Source organism: Rana temporaria, chromosome 6 (assembly GCF_905171775.1).
Source record: "Rana temporaria chromosome 6, aRanTem1.1, whole genome shotgun sequence".
In the NCBI taxonomy this organism is placed as follows: domain Eukaryota; kingdom Metazoa; phylum Chordata; class Amphibia; order Anura; family Ranidae; genus Rana; species Rana temporaria.
In genome coordinates, this window is record NC_053494.1 from 63,351,973 (window position 1) to 63,365,616 (window position 13,644).

Genomic DNA, 13,644 nt, shown 5'->3' on the forward strand with positions numbered 1-13,644 from the left:
TACATTAGCTCCCATGTACCCTGTACAAAGGTTTTCTCGCAAAGGAAAGTATAAATGTTCTGCACACCAAAATATATGCCAACTAATACTCATCATCCTGGTTTTACAGGTCAAATTGTAATACTGAAAATGCATTTCAAGCTTAAAAGATATTTTATTATAATATGTTACAAGGATTTGAGAACAGAATAAATAGTGACATGAAAAATTCATACACTATACAGTTTGATCCAATAAATAAATGCCACAGAAAATGCAGAGGCAATTTGCCATCACATAAGCTCTGAAAAATGATGGCAAAGGATTTGTAGAATGGAAGAAATTTTTTACATGCCAATGTGGAGGAACGTGGATGTCTTAGGGCATTTCAGGTCTCATAGGGATCATACCTACATTATTTCTAAAACTGGAGAAAAATTATTAGCAGGTGGTATAGAATATACTATAGAAGTGTAACAGGATTTATTAAATGTAATTTTTGAGTGTTTAATTATCGATGCATTAACAAACACTTCAAGGATTTGATAATACGTGTGATGAAGAAATTAACTTTAAAACACCTTATTTTACAGTCAACTAAAGTAAAATGCCATCAAACAGGAAACTAAAAATAAATTGGTGGCACTGATAATAGCAGTAAAGTAAATATTATCTTAGACTGCAATTATACTAAAATCTGAAAATTAACACAGTTTACCTTTAGGCTCCATGCACAATGAAGCTGATAAACTGCAGTTTATTGGCGTTTTGGCTTTTTTTTTTTAAAGCCCATAAACTGAACTCTATGTTGGCCCATGTGCCCATGTACACCTGGGCGTTTTTTAGTGTTAATGAGCTTTGGAGTTTATTGGCTTTTTTCTGAATGCCCGAAATGTGCGTTCAAAGTGCCATTTTTTGGCGGGGAAAAACGCTCAAAAACACAAAACGCAGAAAAACGCAGAAAAACGCTCAAAAACTCTTAAAAACGCTCAAAAACGCAGGTGCCAAAAAAAAAAGTAAAAAAAAAAAAAGCTTTTATCAGCTTCAGTGTGCATGGAGCCTAAAGTGTTTTTTAAGCACGTTCAGCAGCTGATTTATTCACTTATGCTGGCCATACACCTATAGATTTTATATTTTGAACTAGGGATCTGAATGCAGCACAGGTTTACTCATCTTCTGTGTGCATGGGGTTATAGCAAACTATACACATTCAAGTGGCCATGTGCATAAGGCCTAATTGTATCTACCTCATAAGCCTTTAAAGTGGATGTAAACCCACTCTCATCCTTTCTAAACTACTGCCATAGTGCTGATCTATAAGGATATACATGCCTCCTGCCTGTATCCTTACCTGTCAAATATTTCCCCTCCTGTCTGTTATAAGAACTGAAAAACTGCAGATTCTGTGGGTGGGTCTGTTGTCTGGAGCTCTGTGGGTGGAGTCGTGATGTCAGTAGACTCCCCGCCCTCCTCTACACTTCCCTTGTCAACATGCATTTTTTTCTTGTGTATTCCTTACACTAAATTCTGCTATGATCACTAACATCCAGTCAAAATCCAGTAAGGTAACCACATGACTTCAGAAAAGGAGTGGGGGTGGGAATTCAAAAATAATGCCTGTCTCCAGGCTAGTGCATGAGATATGTAAATAACCTGTCATTCACAGCAAGGGGGCGGAACGGACTAAGGTTTTTCTCTGTAAGTCTGTTTTATTTCACTGAACAATAAAATAGGATTGCTCAGAGCTGGATTAACTCAGTGTGGCAAGACTGGGTACAGATGATAGGAAATCTCATACTGTACATTGTGACATAAAAAATAAAAAAATAATTTGGGTTTACATCCACTTTAAACACAAAAATTCCATAATAAAGCCCATTCTAAATCCCCATACACACAGACTTCCTTTACCTTAGTGCCCACTAACACACTCCTTTCTCTATCTGCAAAGTCGGGAGTATTCTGACACTCCTGTTCGCCCCCTCCCCCCTCAAGAGGCTTTCTCCACACCAGGGAGAAAGCCTTGCATTACTGTGTGGAGTTGCAGACAGAAGAACAGGAAGTGAGGCTTTCTCAGAAGAAATAAGGACATTTAAAAGCAAAATTGAAGGATGAGGTTAGTGGAGGACTGCACTAAGGTAAAGGAAGCTTTTTTGGGGGAAAAATGTACCTTTACAACCCCTTTAAATAGGACTAAAATGCCATTTTAGTCAAAAGACTCAAGCCTCGTACACACGACAGGTTTTCCTGCCAGGAAAACTGCCAGGAGAGCTTTTGGCCAGGAAAACCGCAGTTTTCCTATGGGGGAAACACTGCAAGGGACCATACACATGGCCGGGATTCCCGGCCAAAGCTCTCCCCACAGTTTTCCCGACGGGAAACCCGGCTTTGTGTACACAGGGAAACTTACCGAGCAGGTTCTCGATTTTCCCGTCCGGATTTCCGGGGGACTTCATACTGTTGGGAATACCGGTCGTGTGTACGCGGCTTAAGACTAAAACTAAATTGAAATTTGACTTCAAAATGTTCATACCTCAATACTATAAATAATAACATATTCGATTTTTCACTCCAGCAGTATATAATGAGTTTGAAAATTGTAGAGAAATGGTAACTAATACATTACAATTTAATTACACCCTTTAGATTTTAGACCATTAAAATTAGTTTTAGTCGACAAAAATGTACTGGAGATTTAGTCGACTAAATATGACTAAAACTAAAACAATTGCAGAAGACTTAAATGGGACTAAAACTAAAATACCATTTTAGTCTAGACTAAAACTAAATCGACATTTGCTGCCAAAATTAACACTGGCTGTCACTTGGCTTATTCAAAAATGAAAAATATCAATGGATGTGATCGGTGGCTTTTTATCCACCAATCACAATTACTTATAATTCAAGGCAGCCCTGGGAACAGACGAATGAAAGCTTTTGATCACAGAACCATACAATTCCATCCTGTGAAAATACACAGGATGTAAAGATAACAGAGACAGCATGCAGCAAGCAGTTGGGTTCCATTGGAACCCTTACTAGGCATGTGCATTTTGTTTCGTTCCGAAATTCGGATGAATTTTTCATTATTCGGACATTCGGATGCATACGAATTCCCAAATTGCAATATTAATGAATTTACCGAATCCGAACGAACGTTTTCGATTCCGAATCGAAAACCCGCGGACTAAATTCGATCGGAATTTCGAAAAAAAAAATCTTTTCGAATCGAATTAGAAAACAAATTATATTCGAAAAGAGACTATTTGTTTTCGAATCCGGTCAAAATATTTTCGAATTTGACCAGATTTTTCGAAATTCGGTCGAAAACTAACGAATTCCGAAAATGGTCGAAATATTTTCGAATTCGACCGGATTTTTCGAAATTCGGTCGAAAACTAACGAATTCCGAAAACGAATTTAACACATGTAACGAACCTAACTTAACTAAATTAATTGAATAACGAATTAAAACGAAACTAAACAAAATTTTCCCTTTTGCACACTCTTAACCCTTACGTCCATGGCAGTAAAAGGGTTAAATGCCCCATCCTGAGCAATCCAAGGGTTAGGTACATGTTAATATGTATATTAAGCTGATTACATTCACACACTAAATGTAAAAAAAAGACAAGATCTTCTGAAAATGGCCATTTTGCAAAATCATTTTTATAACACGGCACAATACAGATCGTAGATTTGCATCGTTGACTCTAGGCGTAATCGATCGGCTATTGCGCGCTTTCAACAGTGGAATTGTTACAATGATGTTATCAAACATAATTTCTCTGTAAAGATATTTTTGTTGAGCTGTTAGCCCAATTAATGTTATTGTAGAAACATCAGCAGGTCCCTTTTATTGGTCTTCATTTTCCCTATGAGAAAACATACGCTACGTATCACTTAATGAGATTTCCAATATCTGTTTATGGTTGTTCTCTGTCCCTGCTCCTTAGTATGGCGCACGCTACACACTGTCTGAATTATAGGCATTTTTCTTCATTATGTGCCGCATGACTCTCCTGGGAGCTGCAACAAGTGCCACAGCAAATTCATTCATAATAAAAGGCGCCATTTTTACGAGTGGAATTTAGCAGAGCCACATCTTCCTAACAGGTGTAAGAAGATAATAAACCAACAAATTTAAGGAAGAACTCCCTCCATTATGATTTCACTACAGGAATCACTTTTTTATTAAAGTGGTTGTAAACCCTTACATACAGTATATCCAGTGGAGTGACTGGCCTCAGCTGATACACAGAGATGAAACAACCCCTCTTACATAGGTTGTATCTGTTTATCTGCAGTCTTCTCTACAATGGTTCAAAATGCAGAATTTATACAGCTTAGCTGAACTTTCAGAAAGCAGGGTCGGGAAGCTGAAATTACACACTGCAGACCCCAAGAGAGCGCTGAGAGCTGATTGGAGGAAAAGGACACACACCCCTTCACACAGCACACAGGAACAAAGCTGAGCCTGTTCACAGGATGAGTGCTGCAGCTCTCTTACCTATCACCTTTTTATCTCTTGGTGTCAAGAAAACTTGTCAGAAGTGACTCATGCAGAAAGCAGAGAAACGAGGTAGCAAAGAGAAATTACACTTAGGGCTTTTTCACACTGAGTGCCCGTACAGGTCCGTCTGTCAGTTTTTTTTGCGAACCTGTACGGGCGCTTTGCGCTCCTCTATGGAGCCACGGATGTCAAAGGTGACATGCCCGCTGACATCCGACCCGCTCCGATCCGCCAAAGTGTGACGGAGGAAAAACCTACTTTTCCTTCCGTCTGGCAGATCGGATGAACACGGACCGTATGTCGTAGGGGGGAGCGGAGAAAAGACAGGGTGGTCCCTGCACAGTGTGCGGGGACCGCCCTGTCATCCGCTGGCTCAGCGGAGATCAACGGAGCGATCCCCGCTGAGCAAGTGGAGGTGCACGGGGCGGATCATTACTGATCCACCCAGTGTGAAAGAGGCCTTAGGCCTCGTACACACGATAGGATAGCCAGAGGACAACGGTCTGAAGGACCGTTGTCTTAGGTTAACCTATGAGGCTGACTGATGGTCCGTCGTGCGTACACACCATCAGTTAAAAAACCGATCGTGTCAGAACGCGGTGACGTAAAACACAATGACGTGCTGAAAAAAACAAAGTTCAATGCTTCCAAGCATGCGTCGAGTTGATTCTGAGCATGCGCGGGTTTTTTACCAATGCTTTTGCATACTAACGATCTTAAAATTAAATTTTAAAGCAAGTTCTCATTTTTTTAACCTAAGGTTAAATAACCTATGGGGCCTACACATGATCGGTTTGGACTGATGAAAACGGTCCTTCAGACCGTTGTCCTCTGGCTATCCTATCGTGTGTACGAGGCCTTAGTGCTCTGCATTGAGGCAAGTACACACTGAAGAGGGTTACAGTATGCTTTCTGCATATTTCATGTATGAGGTTTACACGATGTGTAAGCAAAATATTGCTATGCTTTTTGCACTCTCATTAAACTTTTTTACCAAGCTGTTTCTGGTGGCTGCCTGGTAAAACCCCACAGAAATTTTACAAATAGCTGGGAAAACTGTGTGCGACTAAGATGTGACCATTTATTTTTTAATGAGTATACTGAAACAGGTCCCATACTAACAGCAACAAAATTAAGCAGGTCATCATTGCCCATCATTCTTAGTAAGACTTCTGTGAAACAGAATAACAGAGTGCCAAAGGTTCATCTTACGAGCTGGATACCAGCACCTCTAATACTTGTCCACTGATGCCTCATACATACGATGAGTTTTCCCGGCTGGGAAAACTGTGAGGTGAGCTTTTGATCGGGAATCCCGGCCGTGTGTATGCTCCTCGCAGTTTTTCCGACGGGAAAACTGCCCAAAAAACGCCGGACAAAAAAAGAGAACCAGTTTCCTTTTTTCCCGACAGACTTTTGCCTGGCGGTTTTTGGCAGTTTTCCTATGGGAAAAACTGCGATGAAGCATACACACGGCCGGGATTCCCGGCCAAAGCTCCATCACAGTTTTCCTGTCGGAAAAAACAGCCGTGTGTAGGGGAAAGACTAAACTGAGCAGGTTCTCGGCTTTCCCCTCGGGAAAACCTGGCCAACATGCAGTGGGGCGCACATCCAATACACTGCACATGCTCGAGATCAGGAGGTGCATGCTGGCTATCCAGCATGCACCGAAACCCACAAGAGAGACCAAGCTGCCTTCACATGCCCACAGTCTAGAAGGTGCACAGTACAAAAGGCAAAATAAATAAGCAACCAATGCTACACAACAGAAAAAGGGATACTTTTGAAGATAGCTATATTTGAAAGAATGAGCAGTGACTATACCGGGCGTAGTTTAATCTAAAAAAAAAAAAACGTCCAAAACTCAACTTTAAAGCGGTAAATAATTGTACCACAAAATACAAATAAGGAATTACATGTACAGTGGAACCTCGGATTACAAGCATAACCTGTTCCAGGAGAATGCACGTAATCCAAAGTACAATGGAAACAAAAATAATGTGTTCCGCATTGACTTCAATGGCATGCAATACCGCATGTGGTCAGAGGTGGGGGGGGGGGGGGACTGGAGAGCCTCGGAAACAGCCTGAAAAGCCAGAGGACAGCTCGGCTGACCTCGGAAAGGCTCGGGAATTAAGTATTTCCGTGTCTTTCCGAGCATTTACGAACGGCTTCGTTGCCCCCCCACCACAGGCCAAACGCAGTACTGCACACCGCTTTGGCCTGAATCCTGCTCGTTTTACGAGACAACACTCGCCAACCGAGTTAGGATTTTTAAAAATACAGTACTCATATTGCGAAACGCTCACAATCCGAGGTTCCACTGTAGTTAATTTGAAGCAATGTGCAGCCGCCGCCATTGTAACTGATGTCTTCCGCGTCCAAATAACTGTTTTACCGCCCTTACTCGCTCTACATGGCCATAATCCCACACGTGCTCAGTAGATCACACCCAAGCCTCTTTTTTGTTCCTGTTTTAGTATGACAACCAAGTTCAGCGAATAGGATCTTCTGAATGGGGAAGTATATCGCGGGAGCACGGGGCTGACGCTGAGCTAAGGAAATAACGTAAACACAATAATTTTCCGGAAAATGAGACTAAGAGCGTATGCGCTGGTGATGTCATTGCTCAGAAAACAAAGGATTACAAGGAAAGAAAGAAGGAAGGAAACCATCCACATAGAGCACACAATTCACTAGCATTCAAGGATTACTATGCCAGAAATTTGATAGAATGGGTATTTAACCGCTTTAAGAAGAAAGTTTGGCACTCTTATTTAGTTTCACATGGATTTCTCAATTCAGGTGACCCCAAACTTTTGGGGAAGCATCCACCTTCTTGTGGATCTGCCAATGTCATTCCATCAAGTCTCACTGCCCTTTTTATTTGATGGGTGCGAGATAGTCCATCACCTCACATCTACCGTATTTATCGGCGTATACCGCGCACTTTTTTCCCCTTAAAATATCGTGGGTGCGCGATATATACGCCGATACCCGTTTCCCGCGCTCAGTTTGAATGCCTGCGCCGACATATACCGCTCGTGCTCACGCATAAACGTCACAGAGCGTGAGCATGAGCGAAGCCGAGCCTGGCCGAATGTAGCCGAGTGTACTGCACTCAGTATAGGTCGGCGGAGGCGTTCAAACTGAGTGCGTGAAGCGGCGATTCAACGGGGAGACAGCGCGGGAGAAGCCAGGAGGACACCACTGAAGCCGCAGACGGACGCCGCACCCGACGAGGCCGCCGATGGACGCCGCGCAAAACACCAAAACTGTAAGTACTAAAATGTTTTTTTTTACAGGAATTGCGGGTCCACATTAGGGGTGCACGCTATACGCCGGAGCGCGCAATACCCCGATAAATACAATACTTTTCTGAATTACTATGGTCTGCCTAAATTAAATGTTCTGTAGATAAAACAACTACCTACAAATTCAAAAGTATGGTATGTATAGAAGCAAGGAATGGAATGAGTTATCTGATTTCTTAAAGCAGAACCCTAGAAAACAAAGTTGTCTAAATATAAGAAGAATGTGTATTCTTACTTGAATCTTGGAGTGCTTAAAGGGGTTGTAAAGGAAAAAAATGTTTTTCTTAATAAGCATCCTTTACCTGCAGACATTCCTCTTTTCACTTCCTCATTGTTCGTTTTTGCTCAGAAGTTGCTCTATTTCTTCTCTGTTCTGTTCACTTCCTGCTAGTCTGATTTTACTGACCACCGTGATGGGAGGGTTTACTGCAGTGGTCAGTAACGTGCTCGCCCCCTCCTGGGAACTACATCTGTGTGGCAGGATGCTCTCTACGTGTTAGAGACTTTAAGGAGGTGTGAATTACTGGGTGTGCCGCAATGCATACTGGGAAATGTAGTTCTTACATGAACGAGCGATGCAAACCAGGAAGTGAATGAGAGAACAGAAACTAGAACGCCGGAGGTGATGTAGATGAAGGAATTTAATAGGTATTTAATTGTTTTTTAAAGTGGGGGTTCACCCTAAAACACCAATAGACTGTTACATCCAGCATACTGCTGACATCTACAGTATGCTGGATTTTTTTTTGTACCGCTGTACTTACGGTCTTATGGTTTTTTTCACGGGGCTTCCAGGTTCTCGCTCCCCTGGGGAGTAGGCGTTCCTAAGACGAGGCTTAGATGATTGACGTTCGGGTAAAGCGCGTCATCGTCTTCCGAAAATATCCGAGGGGGACTCGGCACTTTACGGCGCCTGCGCAGTCAGCTCTACACGGCAGGCGCAGGCGCCGTATATCGCCGTAAAAAGCAGAGTCCCCGTCGGATATTTTCTGAAGGCGATGACGCGCTTTACCCGCACGTCAATCGTCTTCTGGGAGGATCAACACTCACTCCCAGGAGACATTGCACAGAGCTCCCCGTCTGGGAAAAGGAGCGACACGCCCACTCCCCGCAAGGAAGAAGACCCGGAAGTGCGGCTGAAGACAGGTAAGTGTACACATTTAAAAAAAAATGACAACGCTACAAGTATTTATTAAGGCTGGAGATAGGTTAGCTAAAAAGTTAATTTTGAGGGTGAACCTCCGCTTTAACAGAATCATTACACTATTCTGTCTGTCTACCTTGCAGACATTAATTTTAGGCAAAACATTTTTTTCCTTTACAACTCCTTTAATGCATTCCTTCCAGACCTGTGGAGTAACTATGCATGAAACTTTGCCTTTGTGCAAGAGCTTCCCGTAATAAAGACTGATCACTGCTGCTCTCTCTCATTTTAGTTTTTTTTTTGGTCTTGTATTCGCCCCCTTTTGCGCATGCTGGGTCCCTGGCTGTCATAACTCTGTTCACTACACAGGCATGTACAGCACAGTGATTTTAAAGGGGTTGTAAAGTTTTGTTTTTTATTTTCTAAATAGGTTCCTTTAAGCTAGTGCATTGTTGGTTCACTTACCTTTTCCTTCGAGTTCCCTTCTAAATGTTTTTTTTTTCTTTGTCTTAATTTCTCACTTCCTGTTTCTCCTCAGTAAGCTTGCCCCCATCATCCGAGCCGTTCTAGCTGGGGGTTAGTCAGCCAGAACAGCTTACTGAGGAGGAACAGGAAGTAAGAAATTCAGACAAAGAAAAAAAAAACATTTAGAAGGGAAACCTATTAATAGGAACCTATTTAGAAAATAAAAACCAAACCTTTACAACCCCTTTAACCACTTAAGGACCGCCTAACGCCGATATACGTCGGTAGAATGGCACGGCTGGGCACAATCGGCTGGGCACAGGCACGTACCTGTACGTCGTCTTTAAGTGCCCAGCCGTTATTTATTCATCATGTGCCAAGTGCAGTCACCCACAATGACCTAACAGACTTCCCTTTCATCACTAACCACTTCTCTTACACAGCAGTGACAGCAATGAAACATAACTCATCATTGACGGCTCTGTTCTAATTCTCTGTCTTTTTGCTGTTTAGAGACCAAAATATGTAAAAGGCTAATTTCACCTTTTGCAAAACAAATATTAAACAATCGTTTTTTTTTTTTTTTCATTGCACTGGATCGCACCAAAATTAGTGCATGCACTACTTTTCAAAGCCGCACTGCTCCGATTAATGTAGTCCTGTGGTACCATGTGATCCGGAGGAGGCAAGCACACTGCGATAGCGATCTGCATTTGAGGTGGTGTAAGGCTCCATTCACATTAATGCGTTTTTGATGCATTTTGCATCTTGCAGAAATGCAGGGACATTTTTTAACATTCCTATGGAACATGTTCACATCAATGCTTTTTTGTGCCTCTGCGTTTTTGGCAAGGGTCGGGGACTTTTTTTCCTGCAAAAAGCAGCGTTTTGCATGTAATAGAATTCAATGGACCCGCATCCAAAACGCAAGTACCGCCTTTTTACCGCAATTTTGCTGTGATTTGCGGTTTGCGTTTTTTTTTTTAACCTGTTTATAGCTGGTTGTTAAAGGAAATGTAAAAAAATGAAAATTGCCGGCTAAAAAAATAATAATTATATATATAAAAAAAATAAAAATGCGAATCGCGGTAAAATCACGGTAAAAATGCGGCAAGCACCGCAAAAACGCTCAAAAGCAACATGCATGGGTGTGAATCGAGCCTTAAGCCTCGTACACACGACCGAGGAACTCGACGGGCAAAACACATCGTTTTCCTTGTTGAGTTCCTTGTTAGGCTGTCGAGGAACTCGACAAGGCAAGTTTCTCCATTCCCGTCGAGGAAATAGAGAACATGCTCTCTTTTTGGCTCGTCGAGTTTCTCGACAGTTTCCTCGACGAAAATGTACACACGACCGGTTTCCTCGGCAAAAAAATATCTCCCAGCAAGTTTTTTGCTGGTTTTTGCAGAGAAACTCGGTCGTGTGTACGAGGCCTTAGGATACCATGACAATCACTGTAGGTAGCACACCCAGCGCGTTTTGAACATGGTGCTGGAAACGCACACGGAACATGTGTTTCCCACACCACGTTCTGGTGTAAACAAGACCCCCACAGGCCCCTTTCACACTAGCGGACCGTATGTCCGCTTTATCATCCATCTGTTTACTGATGAAAAAGGGACATACATGTAACCTATGGGATAGCGGGTGTCAGCGGATGAACATCCGAGGTGGCTGAAAGAAGGTCCCCCAGATTCTGAATAGGAGGGTGGTCTGGATGTGGGTGGGCTGAAGACCATCACCATGTATCATGAAACATAGAAAGTTGGATTTACTTTTTAAGCGTAAATAAGAGTTTTTTTTTAAAGAATCATGCAGGGACTTTTTCATGCAATGTTATTATATACAAAATCTGAGACCTTAGTAAATGTATCTGTGATTTTTTATTTACTGTATTTATTGGCGTATAACGCTCACTTTTTTACCCTGAAAATAGAGGGTAAACTGTGCCTGAGTGTTATATGCAGGGGGCTGTGGAAAGTTTTTTTCCTGAAATTTCCCTCTTAAAGTTAGGGTGCGTGTTATACGCCGATAAATACGGTATTTTTTTTTACTATTATTCAATAAATCTACAATAGAATATAATTCTATATATCTATTTAAACTGCACATATTTTGTTGGAGCATTTCCCCACACACAGCATGAATCTGATAACTAATAGAGACAAGATTATGGTGGAAAGGACATTTTTACAAAGGTAACAGATGGATATTATACTATACGCTATTTTTAATCTGATATGAAAGATTTCTCATAAAAAAAAAGACATTACAGTCATTTTCATATCTGATGGTACAAGTCATCTAAGGGAAAAGAAATTGCTATTTTTGAGCCATTTTATTTATAATTATGTTGAAAACAAGACAAGAAACAACGCTCCGTCTCCTAAAGCGTTTCTGAATTCCCCTTTTCTTTGTATATTCTTCTTGAGGGAACAAAATTCAGAGTTGAAAATATAAGTTTGGAAATGACAAAGAAGGAACCAAATCTCTTCCCCATTTCTCTTTTATCCTGCATATTAAAAGTAATAGGGGACTTTACATGAGCAATCGGTGAAAGAAGCATTTCTAGTTTTCTGTTCTGTGACTCATAACTACCGTCTGTACAGATCAGCCTGTGCGCCTATCTATACAATGACGTCATTCTGTCTTACTGACGCGGAGGTAATGCTCCATTAGTGCTATATTTGAAAAATGTAAAACTGCAGTGTCATAAACTCACATTTTGGGTTTATTTAAAGCCAAATTAAACTCTACATTTTGAAAAACAGCTGACAGGCAGGGTTTTTATAATAGATAAGACTCTAGTGGTCCCTAAATGCTTCCCCCTGCCTGTCAGCTGTAATGCACACTGAGCCGTGCATGCATAGCTCAGAGTACATTTACGGCACCGCCAGTTTTGTGATGAAGCAACTACCATGGGTATGTGCAGGAGTGACATTATCATGGCCAAGCCATTCAAGTGGCTGAACCCAGAAAAATAATTGGGCAAAGAGAAAAGTGCTGGGGACCAGTGGGAACGCTGACAGCGGAGTGCTGAAGCACTTTGTTTGACAGTTAGGTCTTCCATAATGTGCTAATATGTGGTGCAAAAGGGGCATTTTTTTTCTTTCAGTTGGAGGAGGTGTTTTCTCAGCTAAGCACACCCTCCAACCTGCATGCCTGAGCTACGGGCAGATGGATTCCAGGAAGTAAATGCTACATGCATCATCTGCCCTTACCCAAGATGGTCGCAGCTAGAAATACTAAAGGGGTGTTTTTTAAAGCCATTTCCCAACAAAATAATGCATGAAGACATCAGTAGGTGGGTGAGTTTGCTATGAATAATAAAAATTAATCAAACAGCATTTTCAGTTTGTAGTGCTCAGATTCAGTTGGGTTCCGCTTTAAAAAGCAAATTCTTGTTCACTTTGAATACCAAATTATGTGCAGACAAACTAATTAAACAGGAATTTGCTTTTCAGATGACTGCATTATTGAAGAGAATATTCACTCAATATATGGGATGAAGTTTCTCAACTTCTTTAGTAAATAAGCCTCACTGGGGGCTCCAGCGGTGATGTGGTTAATCACTGAAAAACCATGACTGTTTGGCTTCTGAAATGTGATATCCATGAAAAAATTCAGGTAAATTCTCATAATTCTGTCCACAGGTTGGATATGTACTGTATATACAGTGAGGAAAATAAGTATTTGAACACCCTGCTATTTTGCAAGTTCTCCCACTTGGAAATCATGGAGGGGTCTGAAATTGTCATCGTAGGTGCATGTCCACTGTGAGAGACATAATCAAAAAAAAAAATTCCAGAAATCACAATTTATGATTTTTTAACTATTTATTTGTATGATACAGCTGCAAATAAGTATTTGAACACCTGTCTATCAGCTAGAATTCTGACCCTCAAAGACCTGTTAGTCTGCCTTTAAAATGTCCACCTCCACTCCATTTATTATCCTAAATTAGATGCACCTGTTTGAGGTCATTAGCTGCATAAAGACACCTATCCACCCCATACAATCAGTAAGAATCCAACTACTAACATGGCCAAGACCAAAGAGCTGTCCAAAGACACTAGAGACAACATTGTACACCTCCACAAGGCTGGAAAGCGCTACGGGGAAATTGCCAAGCAGCTTGGTGAAAAAAGGTCCACTGTTGGAGCAATCATTAGAAAATGGAAGAAGCTAAACATGACTGTCAATCTCCCTCGGACTGGGGCTCCATGCAA

At 41.5% G+C, this 13,644-nt stretch overlaps 1 protein-coding gene across 1 annotated transcript in view; it reads right to left on the reverse strand.

Annotated features, from left to right (window-relative positions):
• XYLT1 (xylosyltransferase 1) overlaps positions 1–13,644 on the reverse strand; it is a 421,691-nt gene that overhangs the window by 363,933 nt on the left and 44,114 nt on the right. The gene's annotated exons all lie outside the window — the stretch shown is intronic.